The sequence below is a fragment of the Cylas formicarius genome, unplaced genomic scaffold (genome assembly GCF_029955315.1).
Source record: "Cylas formicarius isolate icCylForm1 unplaced genomic scaffold, icCylForm1.1 PGA_scaffold_6__28_contigs__length_40554024, whole genome shotgun sequence".
Taxonomy (NCBI): domain Eukaryota; kingdom Metazoa; phylum Arthropoda; class Insecta; order Coleoptera; family Brentidae; genus Cylas; species Cylas formicarius.
The window spans coordinates 34,136,116-34,151,171 of NW_026844347.1; the positions used below are offsets into that span (position 1 = coordinate 34,136,116).

General features: G+C 33.2%; 1 non-coding gene across 1 annotated transcript; it reads left to right on the forward strand.

Moving 5' to 3' along the window:
* The first annotated feature begins 8,476 nt into the window (after positions 1 to 8,476).
* Positions 8,477 to 8,559, forward strand: Trnal-cag (transfer RNA leucine (anticodon CAG)). Its single transcript has one exon. It is a non-coding gene; the product is annotated as a tRNA-Leu (tRNA).
* The last annotated feature ends 6,497 nt before the right edge of the window (positions 8,560 to 15,056 follow it).

Sequence of the window (15,056 nt, forward strand, 5' to 3'; positions counted from 1 at the left end):
ATCGACACCGAAGAACGATATACTTTTAGCTGCTGGACTACGCCAGGCCGTGGTAGAAGTTGCTGGTCTCTTGCGCTTTCGGTAGAGGTGGTGCTTTATCGACGTCGTCGATATAGGTCTCGGTACTTCTAACAAATAACATGCGTTTATTTTTTAAGGGTGCCGACCAATCAGAACGAGGCGGCTCACGGCGCCAAATTTAAACTGAATCGATCACCCCATGCAGCGGCTTTTTTAGCGATTGTGAACCTTTATTTTGCTTATTTTTGATGAATAAACGTTAATTTATTGTAAATTGTCTTTATAGAATTTAAAATAATGTGTTTAATACTACTTTTATGCAATCAATAATATAAAATGCCTTATATTTTTTAGAATTTAGCTTTTATTTCTATTTTTCTCTGTTGATGTATACACATAATTCAATTAAACGTGAAAATAATAATAATAATAATGATATATTTCTAGATAATACAGGGTGACTCAACGATGATTTCATTGGTTTCAAAAGTTATGTGAAAATGTAAAATATAAAAGTTGTGAAGACTGTTAGAATGCACAAATAGTATACGGGGTGGCCCAAAGAAGTGTGACGAATAAAACACAGATTTTTTTAAATGGAAAACCCTACTTTTGTATTTTTTTTCTATTCCTTTAAAATTATTCAACTTTTTTTTCCATACCAATACATACCTAAACTAACATATATATTTAGATCATTTTAAATTGAATAATCTCGATTTTCTTAAATGGCACGCCATATATATTAAACTTTTTATTTAGAAGATGTTCCAAAATCCTACAACTTTTATTAAGTACGTTATATACGTATTTTTAATACTTTCCGATTTTTATTAACTTTCTCAACATTTTCCCTTTTTTCTGTCTAAGACTATAATTTATTGCTATACTATTGTTAGTTGATTATTACAAAGTTACTAGCCAACAAGGCTACTTTCCATATGGATAACACTTTTGCTTCTCAATTTTCTTTTTTTTATAATTATTTATAATAATTTCTAATATAACGTTTCATTGTTCTGTTTTTTTAAATTCCCTAAGTAATGTACATATTTGCCAAATGATCGTGCGACGGAAGTATTCATTTCTTGCAAAATAATTTGTGACAAATCCAAAATTAAATGCACACTTTTCCCCAAATGCCACTCAGTCATCTGCTTCTGTCCTATGAATTCATTTTAGATATTTTTTTGACATTGCGCCCCTGATTTTTCCTAAACCAAAAATTATTTTTTGAAATTTTGAAGTTCGCATTTATCTCTTATTTTTTTTCCGGACGATTGGTTCAGTGTTAACAATTAAAAACATGAAATTTTGAATCTAGTACAAACCGCTACTACTAAATTTTGAAAAAAATATTTTGCGTCAAAAAATGTCTGTTGCTGCTTATTTTTGAGCTATACACACGGATTTAATTTTTTGAGTTCGATTTAATATCGATAACTTTCTTGTTCTTTCTTGAAAGCCATCTGGCAATTTGTTGTACTATATAGTGTATATTTGAAAAAACTATCGGAAGATTAATAATGAAATATCTTGCTAATAAAATGCTAGAAAATACTGTATTACATTAATAGGTAAACTGGGAAAAAAAGTTGTAATACTAGGTTAGTAATTAATATTCAAAAGGGACGATCTTAAAAATGCTTTAAATAGGATTTTTTCTAATAGACAGGATCAAAGATGATTGAATAGGGACTTAGTTTTATTCAGACAACAATCACATAAATCATCACAACGTTTTTAAGACAAACGCTTAGAATTATTGAATTTATTGAGTAGTTTCGTAGCGTAGACTTGATTCTCATTAAAAAAGAGAAGTCGCCACTATGAAACGTCATTTACAACAAAACCTTGCTCTCAAAAGATTACTTTCTGCCTTTAGAGAATCTATATTAACCGCAATAGATGTACGCGCCCCAATAAATTAACAGAAACAGTACAATTCGTTATGCAAGAAGATAACGTTAAATATTTACAAAATTTAAGCCAAGTCAACTTCTTATATGCATTCACAAGACAATCGTGATTCTCATTTTGGTATACAGTTCCGAAAAAACATGTCAAAAAAATTATTTAATGCATCATTTTTTAATTCTACATGTTAAAAACCTCCAGGTGTTGAATTTTATCGCTCCAGCTTTGACAGTTTTGGAGAACTAAGCATTCCGATATTTTTTACCAAAATAGCAGTTTTGCCGTACCAGACATGTTCAGTTTATTGCAACAAAAACAAATGGCACATTCCATTTACAATAACAAAATTATGACTTGCGGCGAAAAAGTTGTAAATCGGACATTTCCGTTAGCATTTTTGAATTCTTTGTGTTCAAAATCCCCCAGATATTGAATTTTATTACTTTTTACAAAACCGAATATGTTGAGAAATTTTTGGAATGTAAGGAAGGACCACAGTGGCAAGTGTAGGATTGCTTTCGGTCTCATTGCTTTCGGAAGGTTGTGGTAAAGAGTATTTTTTAATGGAACGAGCCAGTTTCAGTCAAGCTCTGCAATTTCAACTCAGAAAAACCGACGCAGGAGGAATTCAGAAGTTTCGTAAAAAGTATTATAACAGCCTGTGGAAGTTTCTTTGAAAAAAAAAAATGAATTTTATTGTTACAACTCGGGCAGTTGAATATATTTAAGCATTTAGATATTTTTTACTAAACATTTTAGAGACGAGGAAGCTTTTGTATTCTAAATTAAACAAACAAAATATTAGAATATAATTAATAAAATAAACGTAAACAAGGAATCAAATTAAACACAAAACTACTAATAAATTCTCCAAACCATTGAAGATTTTAGCAGTTAGTAAAGCTAGTAAAGACGCTGTGAGAAAAAGATACAGTTTTGCTAACTGGTAAATTTTTTCTTGTTTCAAAGTCATGTATCCAATATTCCTGACTGACGCATATAAAATTAACATTAAAAAAAAATAGACAACGTCGGCCTAAATCCATTAAAAACTAGGCACCGCAAAAGTGCAAGATTTCGCTTTCTTGTTATCATTTTACCACGATTCAACTCCCGTAATTCTAGAGATTAAAACACTTCACGTTAAATATGAAAATATCTAGTTTCCAATTAGTCAGCATAATGAAATCGTAATAGACACGTTTGAACAAAAAATAATGGAAATTGTCCCCCATTTTAATATATTTAACAAGATAGGATCAATTTTTAGATCAATAACAGGTAATTGTGATGCTAATAATGGTGAAAGATATGAAAAACTGGTTAGTCAATGGCAAACAAATCACAAAGCGTTATCAGCAAATATTTTAAAGAAAATTCCAAAAATTTAATCTAATAATTGAAAGATACACCACAACGAAAACTGATTAGCATTTAAAATGAAACAGTAAGTAGGAAAAATTCGGTTTTCATCATTAATTTCGTTCATTTCTCAATAACCGGCAAATGTTTTTAAAGAATTGCTTCCACGCTACGGGACATTGAAAGCTCTATTGCCTTTTCTCGTTTGGAAATTATGCACCGAAGCGCTATAAAAACATAAGGAGCTTACGGAGAATTATTAAAAAAACAAGGTTATGATGAAAGGAATAATACTCTTTGGAAAGTGGCACTAGAAAATTTGTTGCTTTCCAAAAATATAAAGAAATTGTATTGCTTTTTCTTAAATAATACCCACGAAGCCGATTTTTCATATCTGCATTTGACTGTTGTCGACTACAAGTATGTGACAATATTTAATTGGGAGAAATCGATCGGTATAGCAAATGTATTGTCAAAATGGTTGTTTGACCTGCCTAAGGAAGAGCTTATTAAATAAGTTTGCGATGCCTAAGAAATAAACGAAAAACTTCCATACATATTTGTTGTCATAGTCATAGTTGTCAAGTTATTATTGATTGATTGATAGGTAAAAGGCAAGAAAAAATATCGATTGGCCATTATCCAATACTGTTTCCTATTTTCGAAAGTACAGTAAGCGTGCTCCGTCCTTTGACTTATATTGAAGACATAAAACTCAATGGTTTATTCGAACTTAACGACAAAGTTTCAGAGAACCAACCCCAGTTGTGTTTCAGTGGTTTGTGGACCATTAATGTATAGGGTGGGGCGTTTATCTTGGGAAACTACCTTATTACAAACCTTTAATTTATTTTAATGTTTCGTGGGTGAGTCTCAACTTATTTTAAAAAGAACACCTGGTATACTACTACATTTTTGAATTCTATACAAAATTTTAGACATATTTTTTGTATAATGTCATATACCTAAGTCTACTCATTTTTAACATTTTTAATCTTTTAGGTGGAAAAGGACGTTTGCAAGACGTAAAATATCCGCCAATTTCTTCATTCGGAAGCATTTATTGTTTCACTTGAGTAAGTTTTATTGTAGACAAAGGACTCGAATAACAGATTTCATAATAAATTTCGATACATAATAATACAGGGTACGCGAAAAGTAAGATTAAAAATGAAATTAAAAAAATTGCCAAAAAACTTTTTTTTTTAATGGAAACTATTTATCTGTATAACATGCGTCTTTTATGTGTGTTGTTCAAACGCCGTCATAGTCACCTTACACTAACTGAACTTCAACATCATATTATTTGCGATAGACAAATTTTTAAAAGCAAATATTTTGTAGAAGCTTTGGGCATATACAACCCTAAAAAATTGTGTTAATTTTTAATGCTAAATATGACAAGATTATAAAAATGGGTAGTTTCCATTAAAAAAAAAGTTTTTTACCCTGCATTAGTATGTATCGAAATTTCTTATGAAATCCGTTATTCGAGTCCTTCATCGACAACAAAATTTACTCAAGTGAGACAAGAAATGCTTCCGAATGAAGAAATTGGCAGATATTTTGTCTTGCAAACGTCATTTTTTACATAAAAAATTAAAAATGTAAATAACTATTAGACTTAGGCATAGGACATTATGCACAAAATATTATATTACGTTATAATTTTGTATAAAATTAAAAAATGAAGTAGTATACCAGGTGTTCTATTTAAAATAAAAAAGTTGAGACACGCCCACGAAAAATGAAACACCCTGTATATACAAAATTAAAATAAATTAAAGGTTTGTAATACCCAAATTAACTTTTGCATCCATCCCCTATAGTTTCTGAGACAAGGTAGTGTAGCAAAATAAACGGCCCACCCTATACGTTCTGTATTAAAAAGATACGTAGTTCGCGGTAAATAAAGAACAAAGAAGAAAACTTCAAGATGTTCGATTTCCACTATAACTATGAGGTAGAATAATTTAGAATAATAAATAAGTTTCTTTTACGATATTTTTTGATGTCCGGTTCAACGGGAAGAATACAGCAATATCTAAACAATATATCTGGCAGCTATATGATTGTTCGATCAGCGATTTTCACAAGAAATTGTTATAAAAGACGCATGTCTCACACATAACGCCCTTGACAGCTAGGTTTTTCTTCTCCTTTTTCAACAAGCACCAGGTGACCAAAGCAAAAATCGATATTCGATTTTGTCGATAGCACAGCTGTTAACATAAATTAATCTCGTTAATAGTGTCCCAGTTGGCGCGCTTTTAGTAGTACACTATTTACTTCTTCGAAAGTAATATGGCGATAAACAAAGGCCGAGAGGTCATGCGTTGTTTAATATCGAGTGTTTTGATATTAAACGAATTAACTTTAATTTGACTGTAATTAACTTGTAAAAATTCTCAGCTATTGGCTCGCTCATTCATCGATAAGCGGAATTTTTTAATAAAGTATATGCAGATTTTCAATGTTCGTGCATTTTCAATATACAGTAAAATTAGCACAATCGCAACTCAGAAACAAAGTAAAATAGTAAAGTGCGCATTAAAAGCTTAACTTAACGACTGCGTTATCATAACAACATAAATTTCGAAATCGTTTCCTTATTTAACTACCCATAATTGTTTTCGTTACTTGTTGTTTGCTTGATTATATTTCTAATCTTATGTGATTTGTTCCTTCAATTTCTTTTGGAAAACTCAGCTTTTTGATATACTATAACTATAACTTTTTGATTTACTATTTCATTGAGTTTCCGCATATGTAGGTTACACTGATATACAAAGTGAACAAACGCGAGTGTTTTTAATGCAGAAACAGCATTCGCTTCGCTTAAAGTTTAAAAAACAACTTTTTTTCTACTCCCTAATTATACACCGCTCCAGCTTGCGAAAATGTCATTTTTACTACTCTCTTCTGTAAAATACCTGATTATACCACGTGAGTTTCTTGTCCCACGGATCCGAGCCACTTCGGCTATTTACGGGATATTATCGAATGTTTTCGGAGATTTTACCGCACGGTTTGAATTTTGACTTTTGTCGATTCCGACTATCGTGTCAGTGAATGTGTTCGTGTTGTTTTCGAAAAATGTACCCAAAAAATAACCGTCGTAAAGAAAGTATAGTATGCAACACGTTTGGTAAACTTTTTAAGTCAGTCGTTTATTAAAAACTCGCTCCGCTTGTGTCAAATGAACTCGTGAGTCAAATGCCGTTTACTACGCTTGTTGCATAATATACTATATTATATAGACGTTAAACAGTTTCGCCATCTTACTTTACTATCTTGACTTTTTTTAATGCTGGTTAATGGTTAATGCTGAGTCGCTTTTTTCGCAAATAGACTCGTGACTGACACCGATCTAGCGTACGGGAAGCGTCACTTTTCCACGACAGTTTCTTTTCCCACGGATCCGAGCCACTTCGGACATTTCCGGGATTTTACCGTACGGGTTTGGGAGCAATTGAATGTTTTCGGAGATATTTCCCGCGCTTTGAATTTTGACGTTTGTCAATTCTGACGGTCATGTCAGGGAATGCATTCTTGTTATATTGCGAAAATGTACCCAAAAACTAACGGTCGTGGAAAAAGTATGCTTTTTTACTCACTCGTTTACCGCACTTGTTGCATAATACACTATTACCGCACTTGTATATATATCCCGTTTCGTTTCCCACGGATCCGAGACACTTTTCCAGAGTTTTACCGCACGGGTTTGGGAGTAATCGCATCCGCTTGAATTTTGACGTTTGTCAATTCTGGCAGCATGTTAGTGAATGTGTTCATCTTGTTTTTCAAAAATGTACCCAAAAACTAACGGTCGTAGAAAAAGTGCAGTATGTAACACGTTTGTTAAACTCAAAAGTCGTTTACCACACTTGTTACAAAACTATTTTTAAGTATCACATTCCGCATCTTGAAAACAATGCACTTTCGGTTTAGAAGAATTTTTTCTATTGAAATCATTCAACGAATACAATTTGATAGGATGTTCTGTTTATTTCTCATTGATTTGCTTTGACATTGAAGCCAGTATATAGAATCCAATTATTAAAAAGAATACGTAACGTCAAGGATTACTAAATCAAAACACGTTTGTATGGTCTCATTGTGTTCCAGCTTCTGCTTTCACATACATAAACTATAGCTCTACATTCCTACTAAACTGTAAAAAATAGAAGTCCGAGAGCTAGAGAAAGAAATCATGTTCGCCTGAGCAGCGGTGACGTCACTGACAGACATTTCAATGGCGTTTTGCTGAGATTTGCCTAGACCCTGTCTCTGAATCTAATTTCGTTAATTTCTATTGTTTAAAGCTGCGATCTGATTTATAGTGACTGTAATGTTATGGTGGAAATATCAAGGGCCAAATAATTTTGTTGTAACTTGTACTTTAACTTAAATGTTAACGGTATTATAGGCCACATTAACCGTCCAGAAACGACCGGACATATTAGCAATATAAGGATTTTTTGCACGTATATTAGATTCTGATTAAATTTCCGACAGTGCTTATGAAATAAAGCACTTTCACTTGTGATATAATAAATGAACTTCGCCAAATAAATATTTACATACAAGTTAATCCGGCACGAAATCATTTTACAATGGCATCTTGCGTGTTTTTTTCTGCCCGTCAAAGTAGGCTTTATAAATTATAGCAGTTGCGCAGGACAATACAAATTACGTGCAGTTTGTGTGTTTATAAAAATTATAATTGCTTATTTTAACATGAAATAAAAAAAAACAATTGCCGTATTAATTGCTCTTTCTTAAGTTGAAATATAATTATTGCAGTTTTTATCTCACAATTTATTTTTTGATGATGTTGAAGATAACCTTCTTCCGGAGCCAAATTTAAGTAAACTTTCGATTTTATGTGTTTGCTTGTGCTTATGTTCGTAACACACTTGATATCGCTTTATATCTTTTATAAATAAGCAATATTTGTTATTTTATAAAATTGTTCATGTATTTGTTATTAATTCGTCGTACCCGGCGAATCCACCGAAAAATCGAAAATCAAATCTTTAAGTCTACAACACGATATATCGCAGACTGTTCGTATATTTAAATCACATTGATTGAATTTTACATTTTTCAAAACCTAACTTGGTTTTTCAATAAATGACAGTTTTATTAGACAAATCGGCTAAAACATTCATAAGTCAGGATGGCCGAGCGGTCCAAGGCGCTGCGTTCAGGTCGCAGTCCACTCTGTGGGCGTGGGTTCGAATCCCACTCCTGACATCCTTTTTTTTAACTCCTTACATCCTTTTTTTTTATTTTAAATTCCGTACAACCAATAATTTGCAAGGCAAAAAATATACAAGCACTTGTGAACCATCATAACTTCTTTAGATATCGTTATAACTAAAAAATATTCCCCCGAAAGCAATAATTTAATGTTAAATTTTGAGCTAAAGCAAACTAAAATTTCGGAAACATTGCCAAAAATTACAAATTAAAAACGAACTTTGAGTTTTCAGAAGTAGAGGAGAATTTTTATTCGTAATATGCATCCACCAATATATCAAAAAGTAACTATTTAAAGATGACTAATTGTAAAAAAATAAAATAGTGTTATAATAAAAATAACAAAAAGGGTATATTAATACCGAAAAGTTGTTCTGGGATTCACGAAAAAAAAATCAAGAATATTTGTTTGGGGAAACTTTAACAATATAGCGCATCCTCCAGTAGATCATGAAATAACTTTTGTCCACTTAATCCTTGTAAATAAAAAACAATTTAATCTACATATATACGTTTTTCAAACCACGACGGTATTTTCTTAGCTTTTTTAATTTTGTTAGAAATTAATATGTTTTTACCAATATGCAACAGAATTTTATCAAAGAAAAATTGTAGCTTTTGACATCTAGAGACAATCGAGGGTTATTTTAAGGCTCACTTGATTTTATATTTAATAATGTATTATGCAACAAGTGTGGTAAACGGCATTTGAGTGACAAGTTTATTTGGCACGAGCGAAGCGAGTGTTTAATAAACGAGTGATCTAAAATGTTTACGAAAGGTGTGGTAGACTATACTCTTTCTACGAATGTTAGTTTTTGGGAACATTTTTGCCAAATAACACGAATATATTCACTGACATGAACGTCAGAATTGACAAACGTCAAAATTCAAGATGTGCGGTAATACCTCCAAAAACATTAGATTTATGATAAAACCATATCCCAAAATTGTCCGAAGTGACTCGGATCGGAGTAACACTTTCCGCAGTCTAAATCGATATAGAATTAGGTATTTTACAGAAAGGAGTAGAAAATAGTACTCCCGTCTGTAAAATACGTAATTACACACCGATCTAGCGTGCGGGAAGCGTCACTTTACCACATCAGTTTCGTTTCCCACGAATCCGAGCTATTTCGGACATTTCCGGGATTTTACCTAACGGATTTGGGAGCGATCGGATGTTTTCCCACGCTTTGAATTTTGACGGTTATGTCATTGAATGTATTTGTGTAGTTTTGCGAAAATGTACCCAAAAACTAACGGTCTTAGAAAAAGTGTAATATGCAACACGTTCGGTAAACTTTTTAACTCACTCGTTTATTAAAAACTCCTTCCCCTATGCTCCGCTCGTGTCAAATAAACTCCCGAGTCAAATGCCGTTTACCGCACTTGCGTTATTATAAAGTCTGTTCATAGATATAAGAAAGTGAGTAACTGATACGAATTAAGGAAAGACCCGGGCAAGCTGTAAGAATGAAATATTCTCGAACAGGATTTGCCCAACTTTGTGAAGGAATATTAAAAACTTCGGTTTCTATAAGTTTGAGGACATTGGCGTTAACACGGGAAAAAACATTGTTACGACGAATGGCAGATTTCAGTTGGTGAAAAAGATATTCAATTTGATTAAATATACAGTGAGAAGGTGGAAGCCTTAAAACTGTATGCCCTAGATTTTTTGCTTAATTATCACAGACGTATTCCTTTTGTAGGTTCAAGCTTTGTAAAACCTCAATTAATTGCTTTTTCGGGGTATCATTAGTGTCGAACCAGGTTTCATCCAAGTAAATAATTGGCCTTTGTTGGCCTCTTGCTTTTTGTCAATTTTTTAAAATCTAAAACCCATGTGTTGAATACACTTCCATAAGGTAGTTCTGCCACATTTAATACCAGTTTCATCTTTTTCAAGCCTCCTAATTAAGATATCTAATGTAGGCACTCAAACACACTGAAATGGGATTATTCACAATTTTCCATACAGTTGATGTTGCTTGCTTGCTGGCACCACGTTCAACGAGAGTCAAATAAACATTGTTTATAACTTCCTTAGTCTCAATAGAATAGTGTTTTCTACATTTGGGCGGGAGCATCTCCTGAGATACACTAGACTCGCACATATTTTGCATAATTCGCACACGATTCAACACACGCTGTATTACACACGAAATAAGAATGATTACTAATAAACTTAAACTAAGTAGTATACCAAACCAAAGAATATTAAACACAGGTAGGTATAAAATTATTTTCTATTTCGGACCACAATTTTACCTGAATTTAAATTCCAAAACTTTAGGTAATAATCTTGTTGCATTGTATGTTACTGACCACCCTTGGATAGTCCCATTCAAAAGCAATTGGTCACTTTCTTATATCTATGAACAGACCATACCCAAATAATGGTGATACAATATTTAATCCATATATTTTTAGCACTTTAAAAGTCCGTCCCTGATACTCTGTCCTACAATACCGACTAGTGCGGTATTATTGACGTCTAAAACCATGACGATATACTTTGAGACAAAGTATACCGAGCTTCGGCGTGGATAAAATGAACTCCAATATTTTAAGACATCCCCGTATCGCGTTCTCCGTCTCGGTCTATTATCGACCAAAACGTTCGTCAAACGGGTTGTTACGGACGCGAAAAAGACAAATCGGATCGCGTAGGCGTCACAAAGGTCACCCAAACGCCGTCGGCGGCAATGACATTGACCTGGCGGGTACGCCGCCCCCGTCGACACCTAAGTTGCCGCCGCCGACATACAGTGCATCATCGATTGTATGTTTTGGTGTTGCTCTCTCGGGTTGCGGCATTCACATTCAGGCAGGGCCTAAATTGTTTGTCTGTTTGCGCAACGGAAGCCATTAACTTTGCAGTTTACAATACCGGGGATGGGTAGTTAATAAATGCCCATTAAAATTTTTTAATTACGTCCGAGTCGACGTATATAATTGGACCGCGGAAGTAATGGAATTGACGGTCGTATTGGCAAACATTTCTATCGACGACATGGATTTCCAATCGCTGGCCCCAGCAGATCATGCTTCGCAGTCTACGGAACTTAATGATCGGCTTTGCCAACCGAATAATATCGAAAACAAAATCCACCTATAGAAATAAGAGAAAATTATTTTCATAGATATTGTCCAGTTTTAAGGTAAAAATCCAAGATGAAAGTTTTTCATGAAATTTTTGTGACATAAGTCAAAACTTTCATGTTTCGCAGTAGAAACACCATAGAGTGGCGTGAAATATTGTAAAAAAAATTTGTGACCCAATATTTCACGAGACATTTGTTCATTGGCAAGTTTCAACGTGTATATACGATATAAGTATTGTTCCATTTGAAATATTTATTTCACTTGCAGCACGTGGGTTTTGGTGTTCTTTCTGGAACAAAATCGGTGTATCCGGTGTTTGTTTTGTGTAAAAGAAAGGATGTGGCTATTTATACATACAGTATGTATACGCAATTGGCTATTTATACATACTGTATGTATACGCAATTGGCTATTTATACATATTGTATGTATACGCAATTGGCTATTTATACATATTGTATGTATACGCAATTGGCTATTTATACATACAATATGTATATGAAATTGGCTATTTATACATACAATATGTATAAGAAATTGGCTATTTATACATACAATATGTATAAGAAATTGGCTATTTATACATACAATATGTATAAGAAATTGGCTATTTATAGTTACGTATAACGCAGATAGAAAAGTAGAATATTGATTGTGACCATCTATGAATGCCATCCTCAACTAAAATGTTTGCCTCCACTATATCCATTAAAGTGCCCCTTCTTCTTGTTAATACTTCTGTTTAACATACACGGGCTTCAAAAGTAATCTGCGTTAATTTTGCATATCGTGATGAGCTAGTTTACTCACAGTGCACATATTCCGATTTTCAAGCCATCACGAAGCTCATAAATAATTTTTAATGGAGATAGGCGATAGTAAGCTGCGTCTCGTGTGCATCGCACGATTATTTTAGATGTGAATGACAAGTATGAGTTCAGACTGACACAGAATGGTCGGTATCAACAGTCTCAATCGCAAATGTCCCTTAATACAAATTCAAATAACTTGCGTGATAATAAGCCTTTGCAGTCACAGCTGTGTACTAATTGAAAAAAGCTTCGAACTAGTTGTGAAAATGGTCTTCCATTGCCAGCATTCGTGACATTATTAGTGGTATTACGAGAATTCCGGATCTACTTTCTTTATAATGTAAATACTACTTCAATAAATGTATGATTTAAATAACTTATATGTAGGTGTTCTCCTTTTAGAGCACACTTCAGGTATTAGTCTCGAAATAGTAACTACCGGTATTCGAAACAAATACATAAGCCAGTGGTAGCTGTCTCCTACAAAAAATAAAATGGAGCCAAGTCCTCAATATTTAGAACTATTTACCTGTTTGAAGAAATCGAAGTGTTAAGTGCTAGTCACCCAGCTGCTGCAGTGTATTTTGTTTTTCTATTGCAGGCTTTATTTTTGGTAAGTAAATACTGGAAATCAGCAGCAGACATCCTGAGAATATTCTTGTAACATTACTCATCCTCTGGTTGTAATTTTTCCAACAGATTCTTGATTAAATTGTGATTTTCTCTCTTCTTAATCCAATCGCGTACCCAAATTTGGTGAGATCTCTATTTTTGTGAAGCTATTAAGTAATAACAAGCTGCAGCTTTTCTTATATCCTTTTTTGTAGTTTAATACCAATGAAGTTAATGGGCTATTCAGTTTTGCTTACACGATGATAGGGAACATACAGATCATTTCTATGATGTGTATCATACACGTGAATGTCCGAATTCTTTAAGTTTTTATTTTCATGGACATACATTTTGCACTGATAGATGAAAGTTGAAGGGAGAGTTAGTATTTTATTTTTGTTTTAATAGTGGCTTACGGTAATCGTTATTTTGTGCAATACACAAAGTTCGAACAATCTTTTTTTTTCAATTTTAAAGATTCTATCTGCCTCTGGAGAGTCTCCCCACAACAATATGCTATATGATATCATGTTAATGAAGTTACTAAAATAAAATGTTAAAGCCGTCTCAAAAGTTGAATAAGTTTTCGAATCTGAAATGTAACTTTGTTTAATCTCCCGACCAGCATAATCTATATGCACGTGCCATTTATGTTCACACCTCAAAAAAGGAGGACCTCTGATTTATTTTCATTCAATTTAAGACGATTCGAACGAAACCACTTTTCTGCATTAACAATCGCCTGAATATTTGTAGACACTGCGTCACTTCTACCCAAATTAAGTATTGTCCTGCATATCAAGAAACTATATGTGATCTTATATTAGTATTAGCGGGTAAGTCGTAAATAAGTATAATAAAAAGAATTGGCCGCAGTATTGAGCCTTGCGACATCCCCCAAGCGAAACAAATTGTGGTTCAGAAACATCACCGTTTATATAGCGTAAAATTCAAGTTTGTTTACAAGAAACTGATATCCTTAGAATAGAGGTAATATTTCACAATATTTTGGTGTATTTTTAATCAGTTTAAACGGTAAATAATGATGATTATAAAAATTGGTAAGAATGGGGGCGACAAATGTAGAAGAACAAGTTGTATTCAACATTTTTTTATTGCATTTTATTTTAACAAAAGATATTGACATTTTCGGGAAGACTTGTCCAAACTTCACTAATTTCATTATCAAGGATTGTTTATTTAGAAGCATTTGGGTACGAATACGACGTTCTACTTCTTCCACAAATTTTCAATGAGGCTCAGGATTGTGCTGGCCACTGAAAAATTCGAACATTACTTTCCGCAAACCACTGTTAAACAAGTTGTGAAGAGTGTTTTGGATTGTTGTCCTGTTTGAAAATAATTTTTGAATTTTTGCATTTGCTTAAGGACGAATAATATTTTGCATCCCTATAAACAAAGAACCACACCGTTTCATTAATAATGTGTATAGGATCTACCCCATTTCATCTGAAACCGCCCCATAAAAATACACTTCTTTTACCATATTTAATCGAAGGCGTTACGTATTTAGGATTGAATGTTGTGTAGTACGTTCACTGAATGGAACTTTTGTTCTAGTCATTGACGGTTCAGTTAATTCCCGGAAGGATCATTTTGAGCAATTTTTTTTATGCATCTGTTGGTCGTTACTGTTCTCTGGCTTTCCCGATTTTGGGAACTTCTCTAAGTGTCCCCCGTCATTATACGATGAAATTATTTTAGATGCACTGTCCAGGGTAACACAAACCGTCTTGAAATATCGGCTTGTTTGTTATCTTTCGTTAAAAAAAAAACGAAAATAAACCTGACACGACTCTTCTTCTAAACAATTTCTTTGAATGTTGCTCTACTTTTGACGAGTGGCATTTAAAAGTAAATGTCAAAATGAACTAATTGGTTTTGTTAGTGAAATTTCTCACTTTCACCCATAGTCATGGCCCACTTTGTAGTTTT